The 22,773-nt window shown below is 43.7% G+C and overlaps 1 long non-coding RNA gene across 1 annotated transcript in view; it reads left to right on the top strand.

Moving 5' to 3' along the window:
* Positions 1 to 3,767: 3,767 nt before the first annotated feature.
* LOC143272339 (uncharacterized) overlaps positions 3,768 to 22,773 on the top strand; it is a 32,828-nt gene continuing 13,822 nt past the window's right edge. The window contains exons 1-2 of the long non-coding RNA XR_013049821.1: positions 3,768 to 3,849; positions 9,635 to 9,720. This is a non-coding gene — a long non-coding RNA (uncharacterized LOC143272339). The remainder of the gene's footprint in view (positions 3,850 to 9,634; positions 9,721 to 22,773) is intronic.

Genomic DNA, 22,773 nt, shown 5'->3' with positions numbered 1-22,773 from the left:
TGAGTGATGGGCCAAGAAGGAGGGAAGTACAGAACCGAGAAACAGCAAAGTGCATCACTATGGAGGAGGGCAGGGGATTCCTTGACTGAGGCTGACAGTTATGCACGAGATGCCAAGGTGGTCCACACAGAACAAGACAGCACAGTTCAGAGGATGGTCAGAGTTATGTAGTCACCAAGTCATGGGCCATCAGCCTAGTCTTTTAAAAAAATTAATATGACAACACAACATTGACTATCCTAACCATTGTTAACTGTGCACTTCAGAAGCACTGTGTATATTTGTACTGTTGTGAAACAGATCTACAGAGATTTTTCATTCATTCTGTAAAACTGAAAATCTACACCCCATTAAAAAGTAACTTCCCTTCACACACACACACCCATCTGGTAACCATCATTCTCCTTTCTTTTCTTATGAAATTGATTACTGTAGATGCCTCATGAAGGGAATCATACAACTTTTATCTTTTCATGACCTACTTATTTCCCTTAGCATATTGCACTTAAAGTTCATCCATGTTGCAGTGTGTGGCAGGAGTCCTTAATCTCTAGCTCTAAACAGTATTCCGTTAAGTATGTGCCACATACATGTATCTACTCATCTACTGACGGACATGGGAGTTTCTGCTCCAGGGCTGCCAGCAATCCTGCTATCAACCCTAGTTTGCAAGCATCAACTTAAGATCCTGTTTTCAGTTATTTGGTTACCTTTAGAAGTAAGACTTCTGGATTTCATATTGCGGCCCTGTTTTGACTTATGAGAAGCCATACACTGTTTTTCATTGTAATTGCATCACTCACAATGACAAGTGTCCCATCTCTCTACATCCTTGCCAAAACTCATTTTATCTAATTATTTTTTTATAGCAGCCAGCCTAATGGCTGTGAAGAAATATCTCATTGTGGTTTTGATTTGCTCTGCTAATAGTGGTACTGGACCCTCGTGATTGTGAGTCAGGCTTTCATCACTAGTACACATACCTGAGATAACCAATTTATAACGAGAAAAGGCTTATTTGGGCTCACAGTTTTGGGGGTTTCTCCACGGTCAGTTGGCCTCCTTGCTTTTGGGCCTGTGATGCAGTAACACAACACGGTGTGAGTGTATGATGTAAAACCAGTCACTTTATGGCCAGAATGCCAAAGGAGGAAGAGAAGAGACCAGAGCCAACAATCTTGCTTGAGGGTACACCTAATAGTGACATAAAGGTCTCCCACTAAATCCTTTTTTCCCCCTCTTTCTGGCCATGAGGTGAACAGCTCTGCTCCACTGTGGACTCTCACCATGATGTGCTGTTTCAACAGAGGCCAAAAGTAATAGGGCTAACTGATCACAGCCCAAGACCTCCAGAACTCTGGGGCCAACAGAACCTTTTCTCCAATTGTTCATCATCTCACTTGTTTGTACTGAAAGGTGACTAGCACATATATCATTTTTGGAAAATACCTATTGAAGTTCTTTGCTCATTTTCTAAGAAGATTTTGGTGTGTGTGTGTGTGTGTGTGTGTGTGTGTGTGTGTGTGTGTGTGTGTGTGTGTATGCACTTTCAGAGACCAATCAATGTCCTGTTCTATCACTCTTTTCCTTACTTCCTTGAGAAGGGTTTTTCACTGAAACCGTAGCTTGCAGCTTTTGGCTGGATTGGCAGTTGCCTATCCCCAGTTATTCTCCTGTCTCTACTCTGCACAGAACTGGGGTAATAGCGGCATGTCTGGCTTTTTTGTAGGTGCTGGTGATCCAACTCAGATTCTTACCCACTGAACCATCTCCACAACCCCAGAAGTTCTTTGATAATAGCCCCTTATAGAGTATACACCTTGCAGCTATTTCCCCCCACTCCATAGGATGCCTTTCACTCTGCTGCTTGTGTCCTTTGGTACAGGTTTTAAGTTGATGTGCTGACTAGTTTTATGTCAACCTGACACAAGCTTGAGTCCTCAGAGAGGAGGGAGCCTCAGTTAAGAAAATGCTTCCATAAGACAGGCTGTATGCAAGCCTGTGGAACATTTTCTTACTTAGTGATTGATGGTGCAGGGCCCAGCCCATTGTGGGTGGTGCTATCCCTGAGCTGGTAGTCTTGTCGTCCTTTCTATAAGAAAACAAGCTGAGCAAGCCATGAGGAACAAGCCAGGAAGCAGCACCTCTCCATGGCCTTTGCATCAGCTCCTGCCTCCAGGTTCCCACACTGTTCCTGTCTTGACTTCCTTCAGTGATGAACGGTGATCTGGGAATAAGCCAAATCAACCCTTTCCTCCCGAATTTGCTTTTAGTCTTGGTGTTTCATCTCAGCAATGGTAACCCTGACTAAAACATCTGTCTTTGCCTTTATTGGTATGCCATTGGTCTTATATCCAAGAAATCATGGCCAAATCCAATTTTAGGAAACTTTGCCACAGATTTTCTCATAGGGGCATTTCTGCTTGGGGTGATAGCTTCAGATCTTGAATCATTTTGAGTTAATTTTATGGATTGTTTGTCAAGGGATAGATCTTCTGCTTTCCCAGAAGCATACTTTGAAGAGACTGTCATTTTTCCCAGTCAGTGGCCTTGGCACTCTTACCAAAGACCATTTGGCTATAGATGCAATAGCTTATTTCCAGGTTCTCTATTCTAGCCTGCTGGTCTACATGTCTGTTTCATGTCAGCTTGGTGGTATTAGATTGGTATACATTTATATGTTTTCAGATCTAGATGTGAAGTCCTACAAATTTGTCCTTCTTTTTTCAAAAGAAGACCTTGATGTGCTATATGAATTCAGTGGTAGATTTTCTATTTCTAAGATTTTCTATTTCTACAAAGCATTCCGTTGGGATTTTGATAGGCTGTGTTGAGTCTTTAGATAATCTTAGGGACTGCATACATTATTCTAATATGCCCAGCTGTATGCAATTACCAGAAGGGTGTTTGACAAAAAGTCACAAAGCAAGTGAGTGGAAGATGGGAACCCAGTGGGAATTCCAGCTTTTGTCATGGCACTGACCAGCAAGGTGGAATACTGGCAGGAGAGCAAATGCTGCAGGAGCTAGTGTGATAGGCAGCAAGATTCCCAACTGAGAAAAGAAACAGTAAGTATTAAGGTCAACAAAGACAAAACAAAGAACTATGGTAATGCACTACAGTCTGGGCTGTGATTAATATTATAACTGAATATTTAGTTAATTTTAAAAGTTAACGGGCTGGAGAAGCTTAGTGGGTGACAATACTAAGCATGGGGGGGCCCTCAGCTTGGACCCCAGCACCTATAAATAGATAGATTTAAAAAGCCAGCTATGCTTGCCTGTAACCCCAGCACTGGGATTAGGGAAAACAGGAGAATCACTGGGGCCTGCTATTCACCAGCCAGCCTAGATCCAAGTTTAATAAGAGACTCTGTCTCAAAGAAATAAGGCAAAGCATCATAAAACAGGACACCTGACTTCCTCATCTGGTCCCCATAAACACACACACACACACACACACACACACACACACACACACACACACACAGAGTGCATGAATACTCTATATAGAGAGAACAGATTAATTAATTAAACACATATAGTATAGCTGATTGTAGTGGCAAACATTTGTAATTCTAGTACTAAGGAGGCAGATGTGGGAGGATGGCAAGTTCAAATCCAACCTGGCCTTCAAGACCTGTCTCAAACAAATAAATATATTTTGATGTAATAGAGAAAAGGCAGAATGCTAGAAGAGCTAGATATTCATTTACTCATAACAAGAAGTCAGAACTAATGAAAGTATAATTTTTGTTGTTGTTATTGTTTAGAGACATCCTACCCAGCAAATGGTCCCTAGCCATGTGGTAGCTGCTGAGCACTGGGGATGAAGCTGATCCAACTCAAGGTGTGTGGTTGCTGTGAACTTTATGACTCAGTGGTTTGGTGTTTGGGCCTTTCTTTTATTTTTTTCTTTTTATTCTCACCAAGTTGTTGTCCTTTGTTGTTTCTAAACAAGGGCCAGTGACCTTATACTGACACAAGAGTTGTTAGAATTTTTGCTGGATAGAGATGGCTTGGGCAGTCCTCATTGGCGGGCAGTATTTCTGAGACACCATAAATAAGGAATGGCATTGTGTAGTTTTGTTGATGCTACACAAACCCAGGATCAAAGCCTCAAGTTGTAGATCCCTTTCTTCTTGGTCTAGATTGGAATAAACCTCGCCTTTGGAGAGAGAGGCTCCAACATTATCAGACCAAATCTTCACAAAAGAAATGGCAGTTGTCCCTTGAGAAGCCTCTGGAACAGCTCCTTACTATCAGGGCATTTGGTTTCCATCTTTTAACAAATTTGTTCTTATCTCTCTACCAATCAATTCCTAATATTTTTCTTTCCTCAATCACATGAACTGGCTTGTGAAGCTAAAAGGCCCCATGTCACATTGGGATGGCTCTCTGGGATGAAGATCTTGAAAGAGCCCACAATATCATCTTGTTCCATGGTGTAGACCTTCATGTAGACACCCCACCACAGTCTCCTTGGGAAGCTCACCAAACTTGGAATTGACAAGGGAACATTCAGTCAATGACAGTGCGTGGACTTGACCTTAGGGTCCAGCGTCCTTAGCCTATCTTCTGAGGCACTGAGTTTCACACTGAAGATTGTTTCCTGTTGTTCTCAGGCCTTCTGGAAATGCAGAAGTTTCAAATGTCTGAAAGATAAATCTCTTAGTTCGTTTTCTGCTGCTGTTACAGAATATCAGAGTCTGGGTAAATTACATACATGGAAGTTTGCTTAGCTTATGGTCTTGAGACTGGAAAAATCCAAGATCCAGGGGCAGCATATATAGCACAGTGTCTTCCTTCTGTGTCATAACATGGAGGAACACACCATATAGTGAGAAAGCGAATACACAGGGGGCTGACCTTTCACCTTCGTCAGCAGTCCACCCCTGGATAATAAACAAATAGTCTTCATTTATTCATAAGGATGGAACCCCTGACCTAACCAATTCTAGAAGGTCCCACCTCTTAACACTAGAGCACTGGCAGAAAAATTTAAATATGAATTTTAGAGGTGACTTTCAAATCTAAACAATGTCTTATTGAGAAATTTTACAATAGTATATTTTAATTTATTGAGTTAAATAAAACACATTATCAAAATCTATTTCACCTGTTTCTTGTAAATGTTCAAAAAGTTTGGATATTACAAAATTTAAAATTATCTTTGTAGCAGCATTATATTTCTGTATTTTGTATTTGATAAACAAGCTGTTTGGATAAATAAAACCACATGTGTCCCAGAAATAGCAGCACTGACTTGGAAACACAGTGGCTGACGTGTAAATTCAGAAGGGCTAAGAAATAATAGTTTCTGGAAACCCAGCTGGGAGAGGGAGGAAGGGAACGGGAATACGGTGTTGTTCTAAGTGAATATATGGCTATCAAATAGAGTTTCATTGAAATGTTTGGGGAAGTTTCCTGTTGGTCCATGTAGAATTCCCAACCTTTGCAGAAATTCATATTGCTCCACTCCATGACATTACCGTGATTGGTGTAATTAGTCTTATTTTTGATAAATAAACTTGTCAGCTCTCCATTGCTGTGACAAAGTATTCAGTGAACAGCTTATGAGGAGGGAAGGGTTATTGCAAGTCATGATTCTACAAGCTTCTGTCTATGGGTGGCTTGGCCCTGTAACTTCTAGCTCATGGGCAGGCAGGACATCACGGTGGGGAGTGCCTGGTGAAGCAAAGCTTTGTACCCCATTGCAACCAGGAAGGACAAGGAAGGGGTCAGGGGCCCAGAGGCTCCTTTTTAGATTGTTATTTTGTTTTGTTTTTCTAAATGACTTCTAGAGAAGATAAACAATATTTTGATGGATTCTGAGCACTGTTGGACAAGTCAAAGATGTTTGTCTTCCAAACACCAATCCAGGCTAAGCAGCGGTGGTGCACACCTTTGATACCGGCACTCAGGAGGCAGAGGCAGGACAATCTCTGAGTTTGAGGCCAACCTGTTCTACAAAGCTAGTTCAAGGACAGCCAGAGCTGAAACACAAAGAAACCCTGTCTCAAAAAAACAAAACAAACAAACAAAGACCAATCCTGTTCAGTGTGATAATGAACATCTGTAATCCTAACTTTCCAGAGACAGAGGCAAGAGGACCAAATGAGAGTTCAAGGCCAGCCCGGTGGCAGGAGAGGAAGAGCGAACTAGAAGTATTTGATGGCAAGCAGGAGAGCACGCCCATCTTAGTTATATTTTATAGTTGGCAAGCAAACCATTTTTACTTATTTATTTATTTTTATTTTATGTGCATGGGTTTTGCCTGCATGTATGTCTGTGTGAGGGTGTCAGATCTTGGAGTTACAGACAATTTTGAGTTGCCATGTGAGTGCTGGGAATTAGACCCAGATCCTCTGGAAGAGCAGCCAGTGTTCTTAACCACTGAGCCATCTCTCCAGCCCTGCAAGCAACTCATTTAAATAAACAGAACTGTACATGTCCCAGAAGACAAAGAACACAGCCCCCCATTCCTGCTAAATTTATGGCTGATGACTGGGGCAATGAAAAATGGTATTGTGGGAAAATAATTTTGTGGCGAGAAACAAGTGAACTTTTAGTTCTTAGATCTTTCTTACTTTTTCCCTGATTTCTTTTTTTTTTTTTAAAGATTTATTTATTTATTATGTATACAGAGGAGGGCGCCAGATCTCATTACAGATGGTTGTGAGCCACCATGTGGTTGCTGGGAGTTGAACTCAGGACCTCTGGAAGAGCAATCGGTGCTCTTAACCTCTGAGCCATCTCTCCAGCCCCTTCCCTGATTTCTTTATCTAACATCATTCTGAGTTTCCATAATTTGTCTTCAAACCTTTAAAAGCACTGTCTTGTCCAGTCCAGAGATTTAGCACACACGTATGCACACATCTCTCCCCTTTCCTTGCATCTGTGTTCATCAGGGAATTGCTCTATGATTTCTTTCCTTGGGTCCTGATCTGGTTATCACATTTGGATAATACTGGCCTCATGGTGAGGGTTTGGTGAACTAGCTCAAGATACACATCTGTTCTTTAGATGTCTGGGGGAATCCGCTGGAAATGTGTGCAGCTCTAGGCCACCCTGCTTTCCACTGCTTTAACTGCAATGCTTACTATAAATTTAAGTTGCTTATTTCCTCTCGTTCATATTCCATCTGTTTTTTTTTGAGGCAGTGTCTTGCTCTGTCATCGGGAACTCACTGTGTAGCCCAGGCTGACCTGCATTCACTGTGACCGTCCTGTCTCAGTCTACCAGCTGCAAGGATTGCATGCATGAGCGTCCATGCCTGGCTTTCCCCATTTTTATATTAAAAAACTCCACAGAATGATTTCTCTTTCCTGGATTCTTTCTTTCCTCCCTAGCAGCTTGTGCTGAGGAGTACCCGTGCTTCAGAGTCAGGTGCATGGTAGATGTGTGTGTGTAGTAGAGGTGGGTATGGGTGGTATAGGTTAGTATTTGTTGGGAAAAAACAAATGGTTTTCTGCTACAGAAATAGTATGTAGTTACCTAAGTAGAGTCTCGGTTCCCCAAGTTAGTAGTAAAGTATCTGTAATTAATAATAATAATAATAATAATAGGTCTGTGAAATGGAAGTTCATATAGAAAGGCAATGACTAAGGATCTAGGTCTCCTCCCACTGTTTATAGAAACACTGACCGAAAAGCCCCATGTAATGTTACAGCGTATACGTCTTGACCACTGGGAGCTTCCCTCAGCCACCCCAGGCAGGAGTGTGACGTGTTTCAGGTGGGGATAGGGTGAAGGCACTATGAGCATCTTCAGAAAACTTTTGAGTGTCAAACCTTCCTGGAAGTCAGAAAGTTCCTGCTTCCCTTTCGTGAACGGATTCCCTCTTCTGTCTCGTTATGGACAGGGAAAGAGAGCCGACCACTGCACACGACTGATCCCGTCCCGGGCTTCTTCACTGGAGGAGGCGCCACCTGCGTCTGCAGCACGTTCTCCCGCCTCCCCGAGTGACCTCAAAGCCTCTTCCTGATTCCTTTCTCCCCATGACACCAAACCCACTCTCCGTTTATGTTGAAATCTACAACTAAACATTCAATTATTCTAACATCATAGAAATGGAAAGTGATGGTCTTTGGTCATTGTTGAAATGTTTCCTCTTTTTCTCTCCTACTTCCAACCCTTCGACCTCCAGCTCTGGACAGGAGTGTTTATAACCTGACTCCAGATTAACAATACTGATTCAACAAGATGTAGGGATGTTGGCTTTGTGTCAGAAACGTCTACTTTTTTAATACTCCAAAGCAGAATAATTCATTCTGAGTGTATTCTGTGAAGCTCTGCCAACCCAGCCACAGGGATTTTTGATGTGAAGTCTGATAGGTTTCTCCAGACAAAAGGAGGAACCTCTTTACCTCTAACTCCTGAAGATAACATGAGTGATCGCTGGAAATGGAGCACTTAATACTGAATTAGAGTTCCGTGTAACTTACGAGGTTGTTATCTCCAGACCTATGAATGAAACAGTACTAATGATTCCTAGCAGGATAACAACACCCTCTTCCTGTTCCTTCTTGCCTACGGCATCCGTGAATCAGTACTGATCTGATCATAGCTGTGAGAGCCGCCTTCCTTCCCGACTACTTCAGATCCCTTCTCCGGGTTTACACAGCCCTTGTCAGGGTAGCAGTCAGGTGCGGAGTGTAGAATTCCATTCTTGTCCTCCCTTTCTGATCGCTTTCAAAGCTCTTTCTAGGGTTTTGCCTAACTCTAAGGAGGTCAAGCTCCCGTCAGGGAAGGCCTGAGTGAGCCGTTGTTGTCCATGGTTACTGAGAAAACAGGCTCTCTTATTTAACCCACCATCATCCTCTGTCTTCTGGTAATCTGACACTGAATTCCATTCATTGTTCTTGGCTGGAGAGATGCTCTGGGCTTCTTTTCTCCTTTTCTTTAGAATGAGTGCTAGCCTCCTTGCCTACAAAACATTTTCAGTAGCGAAAACTGGGAAAACACCAAAAAGCACAAAGGAAAACCCATTCATAATTCTGCTACTCTGAAGTCACCACCCCTGTTGCTCTAGTATCTGTGAAGCCATCTGCCTGTCCTCGTAGATGATCTTTCTAGACACTTTATATTGCAAAACAGCCACCATACCATGCTGCCTGCATTATGTTATTGTCATCATTCCAGACTAATTCATGTCCAAGTATACCTGATAGCCTTATGTTCCCTGTATAGATCACATCAGCTCAGTTTTACAGTCGCAGATCACATTCTTCCACATGTAATGCATAGTGAACATGGCTGCAGTTTTCCCTCACTCGACACTTTCTTCAGAAGGAAGGTCTAGAGGGGAACTGTGGAATTAAAGAACCCCTACCTTTTCACAGCTTTGATAATCTTTTTACAGCTTTGATAAGCTTTGCTGCCTTGCTTTTGTGTGGGTGGTTCCAGTTCTTCTGCTCTGGTGAACAGAAGACCCCATTTCCAGCTCTGTGAAGCACACTGGCACTCAGCATTGTTAAATCTGTCAGGTGATGGGTGGAAATGGCATCTGTGTTCACGGTGTGAGCGCAATTGTGTTTGCACATGCTTTGGAACTGGCATGCTCCGGGGCCTGCTTCTCTACATTCTGGGTGCTCTAGTTTGCTCTTCCTTTTCTTCTTTCTTTGTTTTGTCAGATGAAAGTTGCAATAATCAGAATGGTCACCAGCCTGGAGTCAGACTGCGTGGGCCCCATCCCCCACTCTCAAAGCCGTGTGACTGGGTAATTATTTAGCTTCCTTGTGCCTCTTATTTTTTCCTTCTGTAAAATGAAGATCATGTTTAAAGTTTCTGTCATAATACAATGTATATAAAGTCTTTCCTCATTTTGCTATTGTGTAAATGTTCACTGTATTTCCTTCCAGTGTGGTGCTGGTTTTTCGTTTTTTTTTTTTTTTTTTTTTTTTGGTTTTTTGAGACAGGGTTTCTCTGTGTAGCTTTGCGCCTTTCCTGGAACTCACTTGGTAGCCCAGGCTGGCCTCGAACTCACAGAGATCCGCCTTCCGCCTGCCTCTGCCTCCCGAGTGCTGGGATTAAAGGCGTGCGCCACCACCGCCCGGCCCGTTTGTTTGTTTTTTTTCTTCTTCTTCTTTTTAAAATTTGATCTCTCAATTGACTTTGAACAAATTTTGAAGAAATGAGGTAAAATGCCAATATTCAAACACCAAAACTCTATCTGAGATTCCCAATATTATTTACTGGCTAATCATGCATTTCCTATTGATAGCACTGTCGTTTCATTATTGAATGTGTGCTATGTACACCTGTCAGTTCCAGGACTTTCTAACCCATCCCTCCCCAGTCGCAGGATCTCCAGCACCGGGGTCACAGTGTACAGGACACTCGGACTTGAAAGTGGGTTTTACTGTCAAGCAGTTAAGAAGCCTCATTCATTGCCTCCATTACCACTTTCCCTCATTATTGTTTATCTGTTACGTCTCATTAACTTTGGCATCATTTATTCAAGTTCCAGAAAATACTTTAAAATTGGAATTGGAATTTGCATACAATGTATAAATTAACTATGGATCTAGTTGGCATATTTAAATGTTGACTTTCTCATCCAGTAAATTGATGCCAATTTTAACTTATTTACCAAAATGGTGGTGGTGGTGGTGGTGGTGGTGGTGGTGGTGGTGGTGGTGGTGGTGGTGGCACACACCTTTAATCCCAGCACTCAGGACCAGAGCCAGGCAGATCTCTGTGAGTTCAAGGCCAGCCTGGTCTACAGCGCAAGATTCAGAACAGGCACCAAAACTACACAGAGAAACCTTGTCTCGGAAAAAAAACAAAAAATATGTATTATAATGAAGAAAGTTTTTCTTTGTGATATACTTTATAACACCTTCACCACAGTATTGAAATTGTCCTCATGAATGTCTCCTGATGTGAATTTTGCTAGGATTTATACCACTGTGGCCTCTACTTCTTGCCTTTTTTTGTGCTGAGACATTTGGGATTCTAAATGCTTGAGGTGGTTCCGAGTGTTCTTGTCTCACTCTAGTTTGTAATGGGAATGAATATTGGCTGCTGACCAGAGGTAGCTAGACCAGGTTCAATGGGCTAACTAAGAACAGACTTTCCACTGAGCACAATCGTGACAGCCTTAGGGCTCCTCATGCCAAGCTACACCACACCCCTTGTGGCTGTTTTGCTCAAGGGTGGAACTGTTGGCCATATTGTTCTCATCATGACTTAATCTGCATTTGCTGTGTGAGGTAATTCTCCTAACAACCCTATGAAGTTATTGTCACCACACCACCGCATGACAGCAAATGATATTTGAACCATGTGTTTCACCTGCATACCTGTCTGTGAACCATGCGTTTGTCTGGAAGCCAGAAGGGGGATCAGATCCCCTGGAACTGGGTCACAGAGTGTTGGGAGCCACCATGTGGGTGCTGGAATCAAATTTTATTTGTTTTTTTCCAATTTTTATTGGCAGTGGCTTAAAACTGACATGGATAATGGAAGTCAACAAAGTTCCTTACTCCATGAAATCCAAAAGCAGTATGAAGTAATTATGCAGTCTTGATGCCACATTTAAAATTGCAATGACCATACAGATCCTGGAGTATCTTTAAATATAGACTATTGGCACTTCTTTTGGAATTTCCACTTCCTACAGGCTCAGGTGGAGTTCAGGAATCTGTGATTTTGAAAGATCCAATCTAGTCACCCTTTTAGTAACAATTTAGCTTCCGGCATTTAGGCCGACCGAGGACGATCCACCTCTGGTGCCTGCCTGAGACCCTCTGCCCTCGGCCTACATGATGAGGTGCTCTCTGTCAGATGCCGCTTGTTTTGGTTTGCTTTGCTTGTTCTGTGCTATCCCTGCTGGTGGCCAACGCTGGTAAGCTCATCTGACCAGACGATGCAGAAACTGGGGTCCTGTGTGAACTGGGAAATCAAACAGCATACGGAACTGTTGATTACACCTAGGATACACAGAAAGGGACTGTTAAAACTTTGTCAGGACCTTCAGTTCACGCAGATGTAAGCAGAGTCCTTCCAGTTTTATTGCTACCTCAAGCAAGTCTTTCTAAGGAACTTATTCTTACCTTTCCACGTGACTGAAGCCTCTAAACTTGGGAGCTTTTAAAAGAAAACTAGTATAATTTTTGTTATGAGATTATTATCAAAACAAGTCTAAGCCCCTACATCTTCAACCTGATTAGGACTAGGTGTTAGCTTTCATATCTAGGATTTGTTTACTCTGGTTGCATTAAGCAGACACCATTTTAGTACATGTGAAAATTATTGACTACTTAATTTAAATTCATTACTTGGTTTATCCTTCATTATTTTGGACTACAGTTTTCTGTTGGAGAATTCATCATTACATACATGATAGGTTTGGTTAATCTTCCGGGGTTATATATGTCTCATATTTTTAAACATTAAATATAAGCTCTCACAATTTTAAAGCTGTTTATTATTATTATTACTATTACTATTGAGACAGGGTCCATCACTGGACCTGAAGTTCACTAATTGCTGAGGCTGGCTGGCCAGTAAGCGCCAGGGACCCACCTGTCTTCACCCTACCCTGCCTCCCCTCTCCCCTAAGCTGCTGCCTCTGGTGTGTGTGTGTGTGTGTGTGTGTGTGTGTGTGTGTGTGTGTGTATTGGGGGTATCTGAACTCAGCTCCCCATGTTTAGACAACAAGTACTTTCCCTTCCAACTGCACCCACTGACCCATCTCTTCAGCCCCAGTCCTCACAGTTTCTAAGTTTATGATGGATGAAATGAGGACATGACCACTCCTGGGTGTGGTTGAGGAGAAGGTTTTTATTGTAGATATGAGGAGGGAATAGCCAGAGGCATGTGGAAGAGTCCAGACTGAACTGGGCTATGAGAGGTGGGGAGTGAGAGAGGAAGAGGAGAGGGAGGGAGCAGAGAGAACACATGGGGACCAAGAGGGCATGGAGCCAAAATGGCTGAGTTACTCAGGAAAGAAAACTACTGAAGGGAAGGGAAGCGAGGGTCAGGGCTGGAGAGGTTGGGGTGGGGGGTGAGGAGTGCTGAGGAGCCAGGACTCTGGAACAGGTACTAGTGGCCAACGTCCACTTTGATATGTTAAATAGGCACCTCAGTTAGCCCTTTGTCCTAGGTTTCTTTGAGACTTAAAATCTGATGGGAACAGATATTAATATAGTTCATGGGAAACAAACTGAAGGAGCTTCTGACAGTGAAATATTTTACTTTGATGGGCTTCAAGAACTGATACTTTAAATTATTTTGAAGAACACATTTCTTTCTTTTTTCTTTTTTTTTTTTTCTTTTTGGTTTTTCGAGACAGGGTTTCTCTGTGTAGTTTTGGTGCCTTTCCTAGACCTTGCTCTGCAGACCAGGCTGGCCTCGAAATCACAGAGATCTGCCTGCCTCTGCCTCCCAAGTGCTGGGATTAAAGGTGTGTGCCACCATGCCCATTTCAAAGGACATCTTACAGTACATAAAACAAACCTCAAAAACAATGTATTTTAGTTCACATGGATTGGAAAGCAGGAGATACAGAACATGAAATTGTGCAACCAGCTGGGGGGCTGGAATACTGAGATCTTCAAGGGACCCTGGAAAAGGAAGTGCCTAGGCCATGCAGGTTCCCCAAACCTCCTGGCCCTGGCTGCCTTGGAGGCTAAACAACCTCAGCAATGACTTTCCATGGTGAAATGTGTTTCCCACCACAATTCCTTGGGCAGATGGTTTCATTCATCTCCAGTTCCTTGATTGATTACCATGGTGAGACCAACAAGAGACAGCAGCGAAAGACAAAGGGCCGCAGAGAGGAAAGAGCCAAGAACGAGTGTAAGACCATGCCGGGCTGAGAGCATCTCCCCAGCCAGACTCCTCTGTGAGCCACGCACCATCCTGTGTCTCCTGGAGCCAGACAGTTATTTAGGAGAAGTGATCTGAATTCCTAGGAGAAATTCTTAGAGTCACAGCTTTTCCTTACCTGGTCATGCACAGCTTTTGGTTCCCACCTGGCTCTCTTGGGAACTTTGTGGAATGTTCCTTGCATGGGGGTAGACGTGATCATGATGGGGATGGCCGTGATGATGGCTCTTGAATCATGCTGTACTTGCTTCAGTTAAGTTACTAGCCAAATATCAACATAAAAACTAATGCTTTTAGATGTTAAGACATCATTTCCCAATGACCTTCTAGGAGCATAGATGTATTTCACAGCATCCAGCTATTCATATTTATCCCGCTATGCCATAATGACTATGGCATGGTTTGGTGGTGCTTTAAAGTTTTGACTGGTGTTATCTTTAGACTTCTGGCTCTTCCTTGCTGTCCTCCTTCCTTGCTTTCTTCCATCACTAAAATTCGTTGTTCCTCAGGCATTGTGAGACACTGTGCTAAAGGACTTTTAGTGGAGGAAGAAGTGTTGGAAGGAGTCTCAGCTAGTCTGTTAAGGTTGGAGAGCATAAAGAACTCTTGAAGAAAAGGGACGCACAACATCAACAGCTTCCCCTTCACTTCCAAGAATAAACTATACCTGTTACATATAGATATAACCATTCTCACTTACAAAATCCATTTCATAGCATGCACCATTACTGTTCATCATTGACTTCATTTCCCCTTTCATTCTTCACCACAGAGCAGTCATAATGGCCTAAGAGATGCCTCAGCAGGCAAAGGAGCTTGTCTTACAAAGCTAGGAAGACCTGAGTTCAATCCCTGGAAGCCATATAAAAGTGGATGGAGAGAATAGACTCTACAAAGTAGTCCTCTGACTTCCATATATATGTCATGGCATACTACGTAATCACACACACACACCTCTATACATGTAATACAAATAATAAAATAATCACAAATCACTTTAATGATTTGCTGTCATCTCACTTATTCATTTCCTTGGCCATTTTCCCAGACACTGAGTGTATCTCCTATTGCCTCATTCAAGAGCCTTAGTGATCACATAATTGATGCTTCCTGTATTCCATTCCCTTAAACACATCCTCAGATTTAATGACCTTTACTTTCATTTCGGCTTTCACACCAAAGGTCTCACCTTGAACACGGCCATCTATCAGGTTCGCCCTGCTAACCACCCACCTGCTCACCACTTCTGACTGTCCCGCCCGTCACTCCTTTTCCTTACGTTAGCTCCAGGATATCACTGGGTCTTCATTTCTCCCTCTTTTCTAGCTTGGAAGTAGAGTAATCCTCAAGGATTCCGTTCTCCCCTCTCCCAGGGATACACTCCCAGTCTTATCATATGTTCATCTGGGGTGTCTCTGTAGGATGCATGCTATATTCCACATGCTCTAGATTACCCATTTTTAGCGATGTAGACTGTGTAAAATGTCCAAGTTTTAGATGACAAACAGAAGAATTTTTGCATATGTACTCACTATGCAACCACCACTCAGATTAAGATATAAAACAATTTCACTGTGCCATGGAACTCTGCCTGGCTGCTCTCCAGTGTAAGCACCCTCCACATGTAACCCCCTGCGTGACCTCTAATCAACAGAGACCAGGATTTGTCTATCAAATTTCCTATGAATAGAAAGTCTCTGTTTCTTAGAAATAAAAATTTAAATAATATCCCTATGTGTGATAGGTCACCAAATGGTAGGGACTAGGATTTGAACTCTGTTCTGTTAGACACCCCTCCCCCCTGACACATACACCCCTATTACAGTGAAGAGGGAAACCGTTGCTTTCCCCATTTGTCACCGAGAGTTCTGGCCTTCTCTCTGCAGTGCCCATCTCTGGAGAACCTTGGAGTCTTGAGGTTCTCAAACCTTGAGTTTGAGGTTGGTCAGAGTCTCTCCCTGCCCCCGGACGGCTGTAGAGGAGGGAGATGTCCTGTTGTTTTCTCTGACATTCCCCTAGTAAACAACACAGCTAGGCTCCAGCCAACACCTATGCAAACAGTAGCTGCAAGGAGACCAGACTATTCCCAGATTTGCTGGTTTGGTTTGGTTTCGTGGTGCTAGGGATCAAACCCAGGCCTATGCGTGCTAGGCAAGCACTCTGCTGTAAAACCCCACCCCAGCCCCAAGTCTGTTGTCGTTCTGACTGTGCAGACTCCTCTAGGCCCTTCAACACTGCTGTACAATATTACTTTAACCAGGCAAAGATGTGTTACATTTGGTCATGCTGCGGAATATTATTTTAAGTGTGTAAAGGTGCATTACTTTTGTTTATGGGCATTTATTTAATTATGTAAACATGTGTTGCTATTTCACCTTGCCTGACTAAGGCACCTGATTGGTCTAATAAAAAGCTGAACAGCCAATAGGTAGACAGGAGAGGGATAGGCGGGGCTAGCAGGCAGAGAGAATAAGTAGGAGGAGGAATCTAGGCTCCAGAGAAGAATGAAGAAGAAAGAGAGGGACGGGCCCAGGGCCAGAGCCAGGCGGCCACCAGCCAGCCATGGAGACAGGAGGAAAGTAAGATATTCAGAAAAAAGAAAAGTAAAAAGTCCTGAGGCAAAATGTAGCTAAAGAGAAACAGATTAAAATAAGAGCTAAAATAAGGCTGAGCATTCATAAATAATAATAAGTCTCCATGTCATGACCTGGGAGCCAGTTGGTGGCCCGAAGGAAAGTGGCAGAAACACAGTGAGGTGTAAGTTTGTATTCGTCTGGCTTGCTCACGTCTATGTTGGATGAGAGGAAACAGTGTTGGAGCCAGAGCAGGAGCTGACCACATTTGTTTTTCTCAGTTCTTTTTAGTCTCAAGATGACTTCTTCATGTATTCCCAGAAATCCGTCTAGCCCCTCTTCGTCCTTCCCCACACTCTCTCTCTGGGGAAATTCCTCAGCACTGTTTGCTGTGGTATCTGCCATTCTCTCTAATAGTGTTTTAATCCCCATGTGCCCTTGCACTTGAATGTCCTGTAGCACATCCAAGCCAGCAGATTTCAAGTCCAGACACTCCTCTCCTCCAAATCTGCTCATCTGGTTGTAGTTGATACACTGATAAGGTGAAGTGCCCCGTCATCTTGGGACCTGTGTGCTCTACCTCATCAAATTTTCCTTGATCTGTTCTTGGGCTTACTGCCCAAGGTCAGAATCCATGATAGCCTGCCTGATTTTGCCCTAAGTCTTCCCATCTCTTCTGCTCCTGCTGCCAGCAGTGGGAAGAGGGAGGGCAGGCTTCCTGACACGGGATCTGATCAGAACCATTCTCTAAAGTTGGCCAGGGGTGTTGACCAAAGGATATGGGATTTTACTTAGAAGGAATAAATTCAAGAGCTCTACTGTATGGCACGGTGTGACCATTGTCAATAGCAACACACTATGAAAATTACAGATTTTAAGTATCTTCACACCACAAAATTAAGTGTGTGAGGTAACGTATGTTATCAACAATCATCCTATAGTACATACATGTACACGCTGTACATGATAAATATATACATTTGTGTCAGTTTAAAAGCAATTACTTTTACTTAATCAAAAATATTCAATATGTTTCAAGGTCTTCCCATTTTAAGCCTCCTTGTCCTGCTCCTGTCTACTTGTCCAGACTTAGTGCCTTGCCCCTTCCCCTTGGATCATGGTGGAGTTTTGGTAATGATGAGCCATTAGACAGACTCTGTGTGGGCCTTTGTGCAGAGTCCATTCTTCCTGTTGCCCATCCCAGAAAAGTGGGAAACCTCAGCATGTCTCCTTGGTGGAGGGAGGATTCTTCCTGCTACCCCCAGGCTCTTCAGTCCTTCAGCCACAAGGAAAGGGATTTGAAAAGATGGGGGTGAGCAGCCTTCCTGTGTTGCCACCCGGTCCCCCGAGGTTCCTCTGGACACAGCGAGTCCCAGGACACAGAGGCTCTTAGGTAGCTTTGGGCAGGCATTTGGGATCATGTTGAATGAATGAACGAATCTATCAACCAATAAATGAATAAACGTGAATGAGCAAATGAAGAACGTCGTTAGTACTGGTGGGGTACCAGTGAGTAAGTTGGACACCATTCCTATCCTTAGCTGTGAACAATGATAAAGGCTGAAAAGGCACGAAACCAAACAACAACCAGCTGTGCTCGGGGTGGGTGTGGTGGGAAAGACTCCAGGAAACCACCTTCTCTTTCTGCTTAATCAGTGAGCCCCTGATTGAAGTCTGCTGCTAGAACGGTGGTGAAGGAGCTGCTCCAGAGGGTGGAGAGGGCTTTCCTGAGCGTGGGTGTGGTTTTGGAAGAGGCTCCTGTGAGTGAGGAGACCACGTTGAGGAAAACACTTAACAAGATTCTCCTCCACAGCAGCAGACAGGGTAGGGAAGGGAGAGGAGTGAGGTCAGGATGAGGAAATTCAGGGCTCCTCAAAGAGCTCAGAGCTCACTTGGCTTGGGTTGGGTTCCTTTCAAGTGTGCTGTGTGTGTGTGTGTAGAGAAAGACAGAGACAGTGCCTTTCAAGTGTGCTGAGATAGCCAGACTTGGGGATCAAGTCTAATTAATTCATACATCATATTTTTAGGGATAATCTATATAACTACAAATTAGATGACTTTTCTTTCCCCCAAGTCCACTTCAGACAAAGAGTCAGGAAGACCCTAATGATTCTCTCTGTCTCTGTCACTGTCTCTCTGTCACTGTCTCTCTGTCTCTGTCTCTCTCTCTGTCTCCCTCTCTCTCTGTCTCTCTCTCTCTCTCTGTCTCTCTCTCTCTCTTTCACACACACACACACACACACACACACACACACACACACACACACACACACACACAGAATTTCAGTTGAGAAGGAATATAGATCACAATATTTGAGACCATTTTGGAAAAGGCCATTTGATGACATTTCTAATGTCTCCACTGTTCTCTCCTGGAGTGAGAGGCATCTTAGTGTGAACCTGTATGTGCTAAGCTTGTATAAATCAGCCGAGTCCACACACTCCCAATGGTGTTATTAGAGTTTTCTCTCTACTAGACACAACTGAGGATCACAGAGGCTAAGAGGTGACCCAGAGTAACTGCAGATGAGCTACATGGACTTTCTGAGTCTCATGATCTCACTTCTAGGATAGGGACTGTGATGGATATTGTAATTGTATCCCCCAAATCCCTTCTGCTCATCCCCCTGTGTGTGTGTGTGTGTGTGTGTGTGTGTGTGTGTGAGAGAGAGAGAGAGAGAGAGAGAGAGAGAGAGAGAGAGAGAGAGAGAGAGAGAGAGAGAGAGAGGTGAGGAGGAGGGTGAGAAGAGGGAAAGGGAAGAGTTTTCAAAATTTCCATCTCAAGTAGTTTAAAGATGGGGGCGGGCATTCTTGACTAGAGGTAAACCTGGCTGACATTTAGTGGCAGCAGATTGACCTCTTGATCATGAGCTGGAACTTGATGTGGCCAAAACAATCAGAATAATTCTCCAGTGCCGTACAAAGGATGGGCATATTCCTTGTCTGTAAGGGATTGTGATTCAAAATGGAGGACCGAGAAAGCACAGAAACTTCAGCAAGCGGGTGACAGGTGACAGAGGAGATTTGTCCCACCCTCGTACCCTGACTCGTGTTTCCTGCCTCTGATGGTTTCATCTTCTTCACCCCAACCAGACTACAAGCCCTCTGAGAGCAGAGACCCATCTTGAAATTCTCTTTTGTTGCCTATGGCATCTAGTCCAATGCTGTGCATACAAGACTCAGGAAGTGACCACTAAGTCTAACTGACTAGGTGTGGGGATAAAGCTCTAGCCTGGAAGAGGGGGTTTAGGTGGAAGATTCCACACCTGTGGGTGCTGCCGACGAAGAGCAGCTGTAGAATAGTGGAGTGGATGCCCATTCATCAGACTCCAATGATGATTAGACTCCTGAAAGCTGTGGACACCCTGCTCATGCAGCAGTTCTGGGTACCTCAGTTTCTACTGTACTTTTTCAGACAGGACCTCTCAGTGAACTCAGAGCTCCCTGCTTTGGCTGGACTGGGTGGACAATCTAACTGGCCAGTCCCAGCCCCAGGACTGTCCCCGTCTCCACCCACCCAGGGATCACAGGCGTGTGCTCTGGTGCCTAGATTTGTGTGTGGGTTGTAGGGATTCAAACCCAGGTTCTAACGCTTGTGCCAGCTGTGCTGTTCCCAGCCTGTGGACATCTTCTTAAGAGACTAGCAGCGGTTTTCACCAGAGACAACAAAACTCCCACTCACTTGTGCATTCTCTGGGAATGTGGTGGGGCACCTGGGACATTCTTCAGCTTGTACCAGCTTTTTGTTAGAGCCGCCCCCAGACAGAAAGGGGAGACGTCATCGTAAAGATGGCAGGTGAACATGTGTTTTCAGCTCTCCCCTCACACTAAACTCACATTGTGGAGTATTTTCCAAATGCCCCAGCTCACAAAGACAGATGAAGGAGAGATGAGGCCAACTAGGAGGATTCTGGGGTGGGAAGCTTGTGGACAAGTGGTGAGTGGCTTGGAGCCCTGGGAACAGTAGGTGCTAAGCTGGCAGTGAGAAAACTGTGAATTCCTGGTCACAATGGCAGGACCTTCTGGAGACTTCGGAAAGTGGAAACGCTACTGATAGAACTTGGGTGAAGGAGAAGGCCTACAATTAGGTGACTGACAGAAAAGTTGAAAAGCAGATACTGCCTCATTCAGAGGCCTGGACTGCCTGTTTCCTTGGACTAAGGTAGAGGAAGGCAGCGACAGAGAGATATTGTCCAAAATGCTCTGGGAACTTTAGACTTCCATCCACCTGGATGGCAACTTCCAAACAGGAATGCTATAGTCAGGGGTGTGTGACCTGCTGGGGAGGCATGCTGGATGCTGCTGAGGCAGCTGGTGTCTCAACAAGCCGTGAGCAAGATTGCTTTACAACCAAACACAGGTCTCCCAGTTAATGTTGACACTCAAAAGAACTGAAAACCACAGAACAGCAGGCATCCACAACCAGCTTCAAATGAAGGATAAAGACCAAAATGTCACATAACTGGTGATCACTTTCTCGGAGAGGAAACATGATTGTGTAGGAAGACACTTGTATGAAGAATGTGGTTTTAGAGATGCAAAAGAAAATATTTTAATCACAAAATTAAAGTAAATGACCAAGAAACAGTTACTAGACTGCTATTAAAAAGGTCTTAGAAATTAACAATGACATAGAAATGAATATTTCAATAGAAGTTTGAAGATAATGCTGAGGAAACATCTCAGGAATTAGAAAAAATGAAAGAAAAGAAGAAGAAAAGCCAAATAAGGCAGGATCAGTCTAGAAGGCTTGATACTGATAAGGGGAAGGAAGAGAAGCAACTGAGTCATCAAAGTCATTAAGGCACATTTTCCAGAACTGGACAAAAAAAAAAAAAAGCTCACATCCAAAGAGCCATGGATCAGGGTATCTCTAGAAGTCTCCCCAGAAACACGCAAAGCTACAGTACAAATCTGAAGTCTGCCGAGATGTAAGGACAGGCAGCCTGGAAAGGTTGAGAAGGTCACTTCCACAGGACAGTTCTCAGAAGCTACTGTGGGACGCAATTATTCCAACCACAGAGGAGACAGGAGAAGAAGGAAGATGGTGGAGGGACAGGAGAAAAGTGAGGGAGTGCCAGGTGATGGCGGCCCGAGGCTCTGGGGTGGGACCGCCATGGGCTAGGCAGTCCCCAGCGGGGTAAGCCAGAGCTTTGAGAAAGGTGCCTTCAAAGGGCTGAAGCTTCTAGAGCATCTGACGTGTCTTAACGTCTTGGAAGGAAATGCAGATATTTGGCAGAAAATTGAGGTTTTGGATTACTGATAAATACACAGAAAACTAAGTCAAGGGAAAGACATGTGGTTGTGTAGCAAAGGAAAAAAAATAATCATGGTTGATCTGATGACTCAGCTCTGAATCGTTTATGTAGTTATGATGATTTGCGCACTAGTGGCAGACATAAGCAAACCATCTATAGTCTCTTTCGGGATAACCGTACCACAGGAGGATATGTAAATACAGTGGTTAGGGATGAAAAGACAGAATCTTTACCTAACATTGTTGGTTATGCCTGCTGCTCAAAAATCAAGACAGCAGTATAATGATATTTTGAAATACAGAAGTGAATCTTCCTAAATAAGTTAATTTTAAAAAATTATCCCTCGTCTCGAAAAACCAAAAAAAAAAAAAAAAAAAAAATTATCCCTCCAGGGAGGGATTTCTGTTCTTAAAGACTCTTCTGTAACTGTTAAACTCTTACAGCTGTGTGCATGTGTACCATTGACTTTAAAAAGGCAACGCCACCTCTGCCGTGTTCCTTGTCTCTGGGATGTTTAGAAAGACTTTTTAGGAGAGTGCAAAGAAGAAATGCAGACACCCTTGGGGGTGTGCTCATGCAGCATTGAGACTATTCCAAAGCAGCTGAGTTCCAAGGGCTGCTTCCGGTGCTGTGGGCACCCTCCAAATGTCCATGCAGGAAATGGTTGGTCCTCAGTGGGTTACTGGGAGGTGGATCTTTAAGAAATAGTGCCCAGTGGCAAATCCTCCAGGCACTGAAGATGTGCTCTAGGGAAGGAGATCTTGTCCTCTCTGACTTTATATATACACCACTTGTGGGCAGAAGTGGATATATATATATATACACATATATATCCACTTCTGCCCACAAGTGGTCCCCCATAATGTGATAAAGCCAAGAGGGTTCATACCAGAGCTGAGCTGCTGCAACATCATGTTCTTGAACTTCCAAAACTATGGGCCATTTTAGTCTGAGGTAAGGTTTAGTGGTACATCCCTTTAATCCAGTACTTATGTGGCTGAGGCAGGTGCTCAGTTGTGAGTTTGAGGCCAGCCTAGTCTACATAGGGCAGCCAAGTCTACATAGTGAGATCCTGCTTCAAAACACACACACACACACACACACACA

Source organism: Peromyscus maniculatus, chromosome 3 (genome assembly GCF_049852395.1).
Source record: "Peromyscus maniculatus bairdii isolate BWxNUB_F1_BW_parent chromosome 3, HU_Pman_BW_mat_3.1, whole genome shotgun sequence".
In the NCBI taxonomy this organism is placed as follows: Eukaryota; Metazoa; Chordata; class Mammalia; order Rodentia; family Cricetidae; genus Peromyscus; species Peromyscus maniculatus.
This window is presented reverse-complemented; position numbering and strand designations above follow the sequence as displayed.